Source organism: Macaca mulatta, chromosome X (assembly GCF_049350105.2).
Source record: "Macaca mulatta isolate MMU2019108-1 chromosome X, T2T-MMU8v2.0, whole genome shotgun sequence".
In the NCBI taxonomy this organism is placed as follows: domain Eukaryota; kingdom Metazoa; phylum Chordata; class Mammalia; order Primates; family Cercopithecidae; genus Macaca; species Macaca mulatta.
Window position 1 is genome coordinate 80595961 of NC_133426.1, and position 13331 is coordinate 80609291.

Here is a 13331-nt window from a genome sequence, read left to right on the forward strand (position 1 = left end):
CATAGTTCTTTGCACAAATGCCTATGCAACCTTCCTGCACGGCCAGAGGATTGACTTTGGGATCCCTATATGGGATGGGCAATGCTCCAAATGTTTGTGAGAACTGAGTCAAATCTAAAACAGGCAGCACTCACAGATTAAGTAGTCTTGACAGAGAACTACAAGTAATATCTAAGAAAACATACTCTAGGAAGACCAAAAGAAGCTAGAGAGCTGAGACTGCAATAAATATATAATTGTTCAATGTCAAACTATAGGCATACATCTACAAGAAACAGCAGCAAGCCAATAACCATAACTACCCTGAACAGAGAAAGCATGGAGCCAGTTGCCAACCCTAATGAGATGGTAATGTTTGAACTCTCGAATCGAGAATTCATAAATGCAATTTTAAGGAAATGTAGCAAAACCCAAGATAATGCAGAAAAGAAATCCAAGAATTTATTAGAAACTTGATGAAGAGAGTGAAATAATAAAATATACCAAGTATTGCAAGTGAGAAATAATTGTTTCAACTGAAATAATTATTAGAGGTTGTCAATAGCAGAATGGATCAAGCATAAAAAAATAGTGATCTTAAAGATAGGGTATTGGAGAATCTGTAGAGATTAAAAAAATACAGCGAAAAGGTCTAGAGAATATCTACAGGATATAGAGAATAACGTCCAAGCAGCAAATTAAATAATCATTGTTGGTCAAGTGGTAGTTTTGGAATTTCCAGGACAGTAAAGCTTATTCAATGAAATAACAGAATACATTCCAAATGTAGAGGAAAGTACTACTATTCAGGTACAACAATGTTAAAGACCAAATAGATTGTTTAAATAAGAATCCCCCAACGTATATATATAATCTCAAAAACATACTACAAAGAGAAGGGACACTGAAAACAGCAAGAGGAAAGCAAATAACATTATATACTTCCAATTGTTAACAGACCTCTGATCAGAAATTGTACATACCAGGAGGGAGTGAAGTGACATAAAATGCTAAAGGAAAAAACCAACAATACTATAACCACAGAAGATTTCTTTGAAAGACTGAGAGAACATCGTTTACAGAAAGAAAAGAGAACATGGTGAGAATTCATCACTAGACTGTCATTCAAGATATGCTAAGTTCTCTCCGGGCGCGGTGGCTCAAGCCGGTAATCCCAGCACTTTGGGAGGGTGAGACGTGTGGATCACGAGGTCAGGAGATCCAGACCATCATGGCTAACACGGTGAAACCCCGTCTCTACTAAAAAATACAAAAAACTAGCCAGCCGAGGGGGCGGGCGCCTGTAGTCCCAGCTACTCGGGAGGCTGAGGCAGGAGAATGGCGTAAACCCGGGAGGCGGAGCTTGCAGTGATCTGAGATCCGACCACTGCACTCCAGCCTGGGCAACAGAGCAAGACTCCGTCTCAAAAAAAAAAAAAATCTAACTTCTTTATCCTGAAGAAAAATGTGCTAATGTCCAAAGAGAAAGTTTGACATTACAGACCTCAGTGGCCAATGCAAAAAGATAGGCAAATTCAGAATAAATTAATACTCTTTTACTTAAGCCTCATATCCATAATACAAGGAGTAAGATGCAAGTCTATGAAAAGTAAGTACAGCAGCATCATAAAATATAGCCAATATAAAAATAGACATGAGAAAGTCAAAATGTGGGGGAATTGAAGTATAAAATTGATTGGCTGTTTATATTCCTTATGATGAAAATTATTATCTGTTTAAATATACTTTTATCTATGAGATACTACCAAATAAAGTCACTTAACCACAATGGGAGAAGGAAGAAAAATAATTTGCAAAACGACAAAAAAGTACAAATCAAAATGTCAGTAGTGATTTCTTACCTATCAATAATAATATTGCTCTAGGATCCCCAAAAAAAGAAAAAAGAGTGACTCAGTGGATATTTTAAAAATCGGCTGGGCGCAGTGGCTTACGCCTGTAATCCCAGCACTTTGGGAGGCCAAGGCAGGCGGATCACCTGAGGTCAGGAGTTAGAGACTAGCCTGAGCAATGTGATGAAACCGCCTCTCTAATAAAAATACAAAAAAATTAGTCGGACTTGGTGGCATGCGCATGTAATCCCAGCTACTTGGGAGATTGAGACGGGAGAATCGCTTGAACCTGGGTGGTGGAGGTTGCAGTGAGCGGAGATCAGGCCACTGCACTTCAGCATGGGCAATGAGCGAAATTCTGTCTCAAAATAATAATAATGATAATTAGTCCCAATTATATGGTGTATGTAAAAAATTAATTTATATATACATTGACTAAAAGTGAAGGGATGCAAAAAGGTTTCAAATGGAAATCAATAAATAGCATCTGTATTTGTATCAGATAGGAGAAAATTTTCACTTAATATGTATTAAGTGAAAAGGTGTGAATAGAGACAAAGTATTATGTAGTAAATACTTACGAAGGGTCAGTTCAGGAAGAGGGTATAAAAATCGTAAATATACATCCTGCAGCAGAACACCAAAATATATAAAGCAAAGTGTAAGCGACCTAAAGCGACAGAAACTGCAATACAGTAATAGTAGGGGACTTTAGTAACCCTTCCTCAACTCTTGTCAACTGAGTACACAGAGGCTTATTCCTGTTGGGGGAACGAAATAGTGAGATAATTTGCCTAGTAACCCAGGCAGTTCTACCCTTGTATTCCCCAGGTCCACCGAGGCTGTGTATGTGGGAGGCTTTAAGCCTGACTGTGTTCCTGGTCCTAGGGCGCCCTCTAGTGATGAAATGGTTGCAGTGACCACATTCTTAGATAAAACACCACAATCACATTTAATTTTGGGGACGCCCTGTGAAGAAGGGCAGCTACGAAGTAGCAGTCTGCAAAGATTGGAATAAATACCTCACTCTTAAATGCCTGGACACTGGAGAAATTCCACAAGCATAAGACCATCCAGGAGACGTGGCATCTCCAAAAGGACTATGGGATCTAGTTTTGGAGTGATGTAGTTATGTTGTCTCATACAGGAAACTCAAAATAGCTAAGAACTATGATCTCACATATACAAACGAAGTAGCCACTGACCGACCGCAATGAGATGCTGATGTGTGTGATGTCAGGGTAAGAATTCAGGAGAAACGTTTTGGGAAAATAGCAAACACCATGATAATGCAGAAAAGCAATTCAGGAATTTATTAAAGAAATGTAATGAATACTGAAACAATAGGTAACCAAACTGAAATACTGGAACTGAGAAATAATGATTGACTGGACAAATGCACCAGAAGGTCTCAACAGCAAAACTGATACAGCAGAACAAGAATCAATATTATTAAAGACAGGCTATATGAAAATGCACAGTGAGTGCAGAAAGAAGCAAAAAGAACAAAAAAGTATGAAGCATGCCTACAAGGTGAAGAAAATAATCTTGAAAGCACAAATCTCAGAGTTATCATTGTTTAAGAGGGAGAGTTTGGAGTTGAAAGTTTAGAGAAATAGGCCGGGCATGGTGGCTCACGCCTATAATCCCAGCACTTTGGGAGGCCGAGGTGGGTGGATCACCTGAGGTCGGGAGTTCGAGATGAGCCTGCCCAACATGGTGAAACCCCATCTCTACTAAAAATACAAAAGTTAGCTGGGTGTGGTGGCTCATGCCTGTAGTCCCAGCTACTTGGGAGGCTGAGGCACGAGAATTTCTTGAACCCGGGAGGCAGAGGTTGCAGTGAGCTATGTATGTGTATATCTAGATGTTATTACCCAGGTAGAAGACAGTAAAAAACAAAAGCAGATTCAACCAAAATAAGGCCATGTCAAGGAATGTAACAATCAAATGTTCAGAGGTAGAGAAAAATTTAAATGGTCCTAAAAGCTGCAAGAAAACAGAAGCAAATAATGTATAAAGGAGCTCTGATACATCCGATAGTGAAGAGTTTACAGGCTAGGAGGGAGTATGATGACATATTTAGTGCTGAAGGAAATAACCTGCCAAATCAGGATATGAAATCCAGCAAAATATTCTTCAAACTTGAAAAATAAACACCAGACACACAACAGCTGAGGAATTTTTGTCAACATCAGGCCTGTCTTACATGAAATGCTAGAAAGAGTAATTCAGTCTGAATAAAGACATTAATCAGCAAAAAGAAAACATCTGAATGTTTACAACTCATAGAAAGAGGAGGTACACAAATATAGAATAATACTGTGATTGTGGTATGTAAACTCATTTTTAGTAGGAAGACTAAAAGGTAATTCTATTAAAATTATAACTACAAAAATATTAGAGATAGATAAACATAACAAGATAAGATCATAGCATGTAGGGTGGAGATAAAGTGTGGAGTTCTTTGGTTTTCTCTTGGTCATTCCTTGTGATTACAGATACCTTGTCATTAATTTAAAATTATTGGTTATATGATGTTTTTTGCAAGCCTCCTGACAACAACCATGCAAAAACTCTGGAAAATAAAAGCAAGGAATTAAAATATACTATCAGAAAAAAATTACTTAATGGAATACAGGAAGGAAAGAAGAATGGAAGAGAGGACCAACTAAGCAAAATTTCAAAGAATGGAAAAGGAGCAAATACTTTGAGTTTCATTCTACAAGGCCAGTGTTTCCCTGATAACTAAAAGAAAAGGTCCAAAAACCCCCAAACAACAATAAACCCCAGAAGGCAAATATGTCTGATTCACACAGATGGAAAAATCCAGAAGATGCTAGTAAACTGTATTCAACACACTAAAAATATAATTCATACTTATCAAGGTGGATTAATGTTAGGAATGCATGGATTGTTCAAGCTGTGCAAATCAGTTAGTTTTATGTCATATAACAAAGTCAGTAACTATAATGTAATAGATGTCCAAAAAGTATTTTATAAATTTAATATTTTATTAAAAATTATCACAAAATTGGATATGGAGTATAAGATATCTCAATAGACTGGCAGTTGAACTTACACTGTCCTTTTGAGCAAGGAAAACTGACAAGCATACTGCTAGATTTGGAAGAAGTTAAAAATGCCCATGTTCAGCACTTCAGTTCACCACATTACTGGGAGTTCTAGTTAGACCAAGTATAAAAGAGAAACAAATAAGGACATTCATATTAGAAAGGGAGAATTATAAATATCCCAATAGATACAAATAAAATACATAGGAAGAAACTTAACCAATCAAGTAAAATGTATCTACAGTGAAAACTATGAGTCATTGATAGAAATTGAATAGGACACTAATAAATGAAAAGATACTGCATGCTCATTTAGTGGGAGAAGTTACATTGTTAAAAACCCATACTACATATAGCAATCTATAGTTTCAAAATGCCAGTGTTAGTTTTTCACAGAAACAGGAACAAGACAAAGAATAGACAGTAATCCTGAGCCAAAAGAACAAAGCTGGAGTAATCACATTACCTGACTTAAAATTATATGACAATGTAACACTAACCAAAACCGAATGTGAACACCAATGCATGTATTGAAACTAAACTTGGCCTATCAGAGAGCTCCAGCAGACCAGACTCCACAGGTTGAGTGCTGCCAGCATAAATGTGTTTATAGGTGTTTGTAATCCCGCTCCTGCTCTGCCATCACCTGTGCAATTGTGTGCATGAACAACGGTAACCTCACCCCTTCTTGTTACTGGTGTGAATGGGCACCAGCAACTCCACACCTGCCATTCTGCCCCAAGTGCAAATGTGCACATGGGTGGCAACAACTAGCCTCCTCCAGGGCCTTATATCTTGCAGCCAGTGGCATGAGTTCTAGTATGGGCGATGTTAAAACCTCCTCTTCCAGTGCGCCTCCCCATCTGACACATGTACACACTTCCATGCTGTTGAGGCTGTTGGCATGAACAAGTGAGCCTGGATCCCACTGCCAACCCAATGAAATACTATGGATGCCACCCCCTATTTGAATACTGTGGACAGTGTAACAGGAACACATCAGCCTCTCCAGTTCACCTTGTTTCTAACCTTGAGGGACCACAGAACACAGCCTCCTTTCTTGACCCTGTTTCCCCAGAGTTAGAGCATGCAGCCCAGGAATCCGGAGGTGAGCCTTGGCCCCCTAAAACCTTCCAGAAATGAAGCCAGTCAACTGAACCCACTTTACACCTCAATCAATCCCCAAGGGCATTGAAGAAGATAAAAGAAAAACATCATACAAGGCACAGCATCTTCAAAGATTGAAAGAATATTAGTCCACATACATGAGAAAGAAGTACTGCAAGAACTCTGGCAGTTTGAAAAGCCATAATGTCTTCTAACTTCCAAAGGGCCACAATAGCTCTCTGGGAGAGGTTCTTAACCAGGCTGAGATGGGTTAAATGACATAGGGTAAAGAATATGGGTATGAATGAAGATCATTGAGATTCAGGAGAAAGTTGAAACCTAAGGAATTTAAGGAACACAATAAAACAATACAGATGTTGAAAACTGAAATGTTCATTTTAAAATCTGGTAGAGCTGAAAAGCACACTACATAATTACAAATGTAATTGGGAGTATTAACAGAGTAGATGAAGCTAAGGAGAATCTCAGAGCTCTAAGATTAGTTGAATTCGCTGTCAGACAAATACTTTTAAAAATTTAAAAACTGAACAAAATCTCTATGAAATATGGCATTCAAACCTATGAGTCACTGACATTCCTGAAAGAGGCAGAGAAAGCAAGCAACTTTCTAGTTTATTGCCCATGAATTTTTTCCACAGCCTTTCTAGAGAGACCAAAATTCTAATTCAGGAAATTCTGAGAACACTGCAAAATACCGTCCCCCAGACAGTTATCAGATTGAAATGAATGAAAATGTCCAAAACAACTATAGAGAAGGCCCGGGTAAACTACAAATGGAAGCCCGTCAGGCTAACAGCATACCTTTCAGCAGAATCCCTACAAGCCAGAAGATATGCATATCTATATTCAGCATTTTTAATACAAAGTAATTCCAACCAATAATTTCATATTCAGCCAAATTAAGCTTTATAGATGGAGAAATAAGATGCTTTACAAGCAAGGAAGTGCCAAGGCATTTCATTGCCACCAGACCTGCCTTACCAGAGATCCTTAACTGAGTTCTCAATATGGAAAGGAATGACCATTATTGGCCACCAAAAGAGCACATTTAGGTACACAGACCACTGACACTATAAACCAAATGCACAATTAACTCTGCAGAATAACCAGCAACCAACTAATAGTAATACAGAATCAAATATCCACATATCAGTGTTAAGTTTGAAATTAAATAGGCTACTGTCCTAATAGACGATAGAGGCAAGTTGGATAAAAAAGACCCAACTGTATGCTGTCTTCCTAAAACCCATTTCAGAAGTAATGGCACCCATTGACTCAAGGTAAAAGGATGGAGAAAAGTCTACCAAGCAAACAGGAAAAAGGAGGAGGGACAGATTGCTATCCTAATTTCATAGAAAATAGACTAAAACAGCAATTATCAATAAGGGCAGAGAAAGATATTTTATAATGGTAAAGGGTTCACCTCAACAAGAAGAGTTAACTATATATGCACTGAACACAATCATGTGTGTTCATAAAAGAAGTTCCTACAGACCTATGAAGAGACTTAGATAAGCAGACAGTAAGAGTGGGAAACTTCGCCACCCCATTGACACTATGAGATCACTGAGGCTGAAATCTAACAGATATTTTAGTCCTGTATTTGACACTTGACCAAATGGACCTATCAGACATCCATATTAATCTCCACCCGAAAACCACTGAGTACACATTCTTCTCATCTGCACACAGCACATACTCTATAGTCGACTACACAGTGGGTCATAAAACAATCCACCAAATTCAAATAACAGTAAAATCATACTAAACGTATTTGGACCAGAACACAATAAAAATAGAAATCAACACAAGGAAAATTACTTAACACTATACAATTACATGGAAATTAAACAACTTGATAATTATGTTGGTATAAATAATGAAGTTAAAGCAGAAATTAACAAGTTCCGTATCTCAATATAACAAGCTTATATCACAAACAGAGGAATCAGAAAACGGGTAAAGTAATTCAAAAGCTAGCAGCAGACAAGAAGTAACTAGCCAGTTTTGAAATTGAATCAGTAATAACCCTACCAACCCCACCTGGACCTGATGGATTTATGGCTGAATACAACCAGATATGTAAAACAGAGCTGGTGAAATGCCTAGTGAAGCTATTCCAAAATATCAAAGAGGAAGAACTCCTCCTTTAATCATTTTGTGAAGCCAGCATGATCCTGATACCAAAACTTGGCAGAGACAACACAAACTTCAGACGAATATCCTTGATGAGCTTAAAAGGAAAAATTCTCAAGAAAATACTAGCAAACCTAATCCAGTTGCATATTAGAAAGCAAATTCCCCATGATTAAGGAGGCTATCTTTGTGTGATGCAAGGTTGGTTCAACATACAGAACTTAGGGAAAAAAATATGATTTATCACATAAGCAGAGTTGAAACCATGATCATTTCTATAGATGCAGAAACAATTTATTTAACATTACTTCATGTTACGAACCCTCAACAAATTAGGCATTGAAGAAACATATCTCAAAATAATGACCCATGTGTTACAAACTCACAGCCAACCTCATAATCAATTGGCAAAAGTTGGAAGCATTCCTTTTATGACCAGAGCAAGTCAAGGATGTTCACTGTCACCACACCTATTCAACATACTACTACTGGAAGTTCCACCTAGGGCAATCAGCTAATAGAAAGAAAAGGCATCCAAATAGGAAAAGAAGTAAAACTAACTCTGCAGACAACATGATTTTATACATAGAAAACCTCAAAGCCCCAAAGCTCCTAGATTAGATACAACACTTCAACAAATTTTCAGTATAAAAAGTCAGTCTGTAACTTAGCATTTCCATACAGCATCAACATCAGCTCAGAATTGAATAAAAAATGCAATATTTTGTCACCACCAGGCCTGCCCTACAAGAACTCCTGAAGGAAGCACTAAACATGGAAGGGAACAACTGGTACCAGCCACTGCAAAAACATGCCAAATTATAAAGACCATCGATGCTAGGAAGAAACTGCATCAACTAACAAGCAAATTAACCAGCTAACATCATAATGACAGGATCAAATTCACACATAACAATATTAACCTTAAATGTAAATGGGCTAAATGCTCCAATTAAAAGATACAGACTGGCAAATTGGATAGAGTCAAGACCCATCAGTGTGCTGTATTCAGGAGACCCATCTCACGTGCAGAGACACACATAGACTCAAAATAAAGGGATGTAGGAAGATCTACCAAGCAAATGGAAAACAAAAAAAGGCAGATGTTGCAATCCTAGTCTCTAATAAAACAGACTTTAAAGCAACAAAGATCAAAAGAGACAAGGCCATTACATAATGGTAAAGGAATCAGTTCAACAAGAAGAGCTAACTGTCCTAAATATATATGCACCCAATACAGGAGCACCCAGATTCATAAAGCAAGTCCTTAAGAGACCCACAAAGAGACTTAGACTCCCACACACTAATAATGGGAGACTTTTACACCCCACTGTCAACATTAGACCAATCAACGAGACAGAAAGTTAACAAGGATATCCAGGAATTGAACTCAGCTGTGCACCAAGTGGACCTAATAGACATCTACAGAATTCTCCACCCCAAATCAACAGAAAATACATTCTTCTCAGCACCACATGCACTTATTCCAAAATTGACCACATAGTTGGAAGTAAAGCACTCCTCAGAAAATGTAAAAGAATAGAAATTATAACAAACTGTCTCTCAGACCACAGTGCGATCAAACTAGAACCCAGGATTAAGAAACTCAATCAAAACCGCTCAACTACATGGAGACAGAACAACCTGTTCCTGAATGACTACTGGGTACATAACGAAATGAAGGCGGAAATAAAGATGTTCTTTGAAACCAATAAGAACAAAGACACAACGTACCTGAATCTCTGGAACACATTTAAAGCAGTGTATGGGGGAAATTTGTAGCACTAAATGCCCACAGGAGAAAGCAGGAAAGACCTAAAGTTGACACCCTAACATCATAATTAAAAGAACTAGAGAAGGAAGAGCAAACACATTCAAAAGGTGGCAGAAGGCAAGAAATAACTAAGATCAAAGCAGAACTGAAGGAGATAGAGACACAAAAAACACTTCAAAAAAATCAATGAATCCAGGAGCTGATTTTTTGAAAAGATCAACAAAAGACCACTAGCAAGACTAATAAAGAAGAAAAGAGAGAAGAATCAAATAGACACAATAAAAAATGATAAAAGAGATTTCACCACCAATCCCACAGAAATACAAACTACCATCAGAGAATACTATAAACACCTCTATGCAAATAAACTAGAAAATCTAGAAGAAATGGATAAATTCCTGGACACACACACCCTCCCAAGACTAAACCAGGAAGAAGTTGAATCCCTGAATAGACCAATAACAGGCTCAGACATTGAGGCAATAATTAATAGCCTACCAACCAAAAACAGTCCAGGACCAGATGGATTCACAGCTAAATTCTACCAGAGGTACAAGAAGGAGCTGGTACCATTCCTTCTGCAACTATTCCAATCAATAGAAAAAGAGGGAATCCTCCCTGACTCATTTTGTGAGGCCAGCATCATCCTGATACCAAAGCCTGGCAGAGACACAACAAAAAACGAGAATTTTAGACCAATATTCCTGATGAACATTGATGCAAAAATCCTCAATAAAATACTGGCAAACCAAATCCAACAGCACATCAAAAAGCTTATCCACCATGATCAAGTGGGCTTCATCCCTGGGATGCAAGGCTAGTTCAACATACGCAAAGCAATAAATGTAATCCAGCATATAAACAGAACCAAAGACGAAAATCACATGATTATCTCAATAGATGCAGAAAAGGCCTTTGACAAAATTCAATTGCCCATCATGCTAAAAACTCTCAATAAATTAAGTATTGATGGGACGTATCTCAAAATAATAAGAGCTATTTATGACAAACCCACAGCCAACGTCATACTAAATGGGCGAAAACTGGAAGCATTCCCTTTGAAAACTGGCACAAGATAGGGATGCCCTCTCTCACCACTCCTATTCAACATAGTGTTGGAAGTTCTGGCCAGGGTAATCAGGCATGAGAAAGAAAGAAAGGGTATTCAATTAGGAAAAGAGGAAGTCAAATTGTCCCTGTTTGCAGATGATATGGTTGTATAGCTAGAAAACCACCATCTCAGCCCAAAATCTCCTTAAGCTGATAAGCAACTTCAGCAAAGTCTCAGGATACAAAATCAATGTGCAAAATTCACAAACATTCTTATACAGCAATAACAGAAAAACAGCAAGCCAAATCATGAGAGAACTCCCATTCACAATAGCTTCAAAGAGAATAAAATACCTAGGAATCCAACTTGCAAGGGATGTGAAGGACCTCTTCAAGGAGAACTACAAATCACTGCTCAACAAAATAAAAGAGGACACAAATGGAAGAACATTCCATGCTCATGGATAGGAAGAATCAATATCGTGAAAATGGCCATACTGCCCAAGGTAATTTATAGATTCAATGCCATCCCCATCAAGCTACCAACGACTTCCTTCACAGAACTGGAAAAAACTACTTTAAAGTTCATATAGGACCATAAAAAAGCCTGCATTACCAAGACAATCCTAAGTCAAAAGAACAAAGCTGGAGGCATCATGCTACCTGACTTCAAACTATACTACAAGGCTATGGTAACCAAAACAGCATGGTACTGGTACCAAAACAGATATAGACCAGTGGAACAGAACAGAGCCCTCAGAAATAATACCACACATCTACCACCATCTGATCTTTGACAAACCTGACAAAAACAAGAAATGGGGAAAAGACTCCCTATGGTGCTGGGAAAACTGGCTGGCCATATGTAGAAAGCTGAAACTGGATCCCTTCCTTATACCATATACAAAAATTAATTCGAGATGGATTAGAGGCTTAAATGTTAGACCTAAAACCATAAAAACCCTAGAAGAAAACCTAGGCAACACCATTCAGGACATAAGCATGGGCAAGGACTTCATGTCTAACACTCCAAAAGCAATGGCAACAAAAGCCAGAATTGACGAATGGGATCTAATTAAATGAAAGAGCTTCTGCACAGCAAAAGAAACTACCGTCAGAGTGAACAGGCAACCTACAGAATGGGAGAACATTTTTGCAATCTACTCATCTGACAAAGGGCTAATATCCAGAATCTACAAGGAACCCAAACAAATTTACAAGAAAAAAAAACCATCAAAAAGTGGGCAAAGGATATGAACAGAGACTTCTCAAAAGAAGACATTTATGTAGCCAACAGACACATGAAAAAATGCTCATCATTACTGGGCATCAGAGAAATGCAAATCAAAACCGCAATGAGATACCATCTCACACCAGTTGGAATGGCAATCATTAAAAGGTCAGGAAACAACAGGTGCTGGAGAGGATGTGGAGAAATAGAAACACTTTTACACTGTTGGTGGGACTGTAATCTAGTTTAACCATTGTGAAAGACAGTGTGGGGATTCCTCATGGATCTAGAACTAGAAATACCATGTAACCCAGCCATCCCATTACTGGGTATATACCCGAAGGATTATAAATCCTGCTGCTATAAAGACACATGCACACATGCTATAAAGACACGTTGCGGCACTATTCACAATAGCAAATACTTGAAACTAACCCAAATGTCCATCAGTGACAGACTGGATTAAGAAAATGTGGCACATATACACCATGGAATACTATGCAGCCATAAAAAAGGATGCATGTCCTTTGTAGGGACATGGATGAAGCTGGAAACCATCATTCTCAGCAAGCTGTCACAAGGATGAAAAACCAAACACTGCATGTTCTTACTCATAGGTGGGAATTGAACAATGAGAATACTCGGACACAGGGTGGAGAACATCACACACCAGGGCCTGTCGTGGGGTGTGGAGAGGGAGAGGGATAGCATTGGGAGATATACCTAATGTAAATGACGAGTTAATGGGTACAGCACACCAACATGGCACATGTATACATATGTAACAAACCTGCACGTTGTGCACATGTACCCTAGAACTTAAAGTATAATAAAACAAATTGTATAATTAAATATATATTATAAATGCATGTATTTTTAATGACTTTAAAACAATTTCATAAACCAGTTTGTATATAATTGCATTCAGGTGACTATAAGATATAGAAATATGGGTCGGGCACGGTGGCTCATGCCTGTAATCCCAGCACTTTGGGAGGCCCAGGCGGGCAGATCACCTGAGGCCAGGAGTTCTAGACCAGCCTGACCAACATGGAAAAACCCCATCTCTACTAAACACAAAATTAACCGGGTGTGATGGCGCATGT

At 38.3% G+C, this 13331-nt stretch overlaps 1 pseudogene across 9 annotated transcripts in view; it reads left to right on the forward strand.

Moving 5' to 3' along the window:
• LOC144338753 (MICOS complex subunit MIC27 pseudogene) overlaps positions 1-13331 on the forward strand; it is an 86504-nt pseudogene that overhangs the window by 54301 nt on the left and 18872 nt on the right. The gene's annotated exons all lie outside the window — the stretch shown is intronic.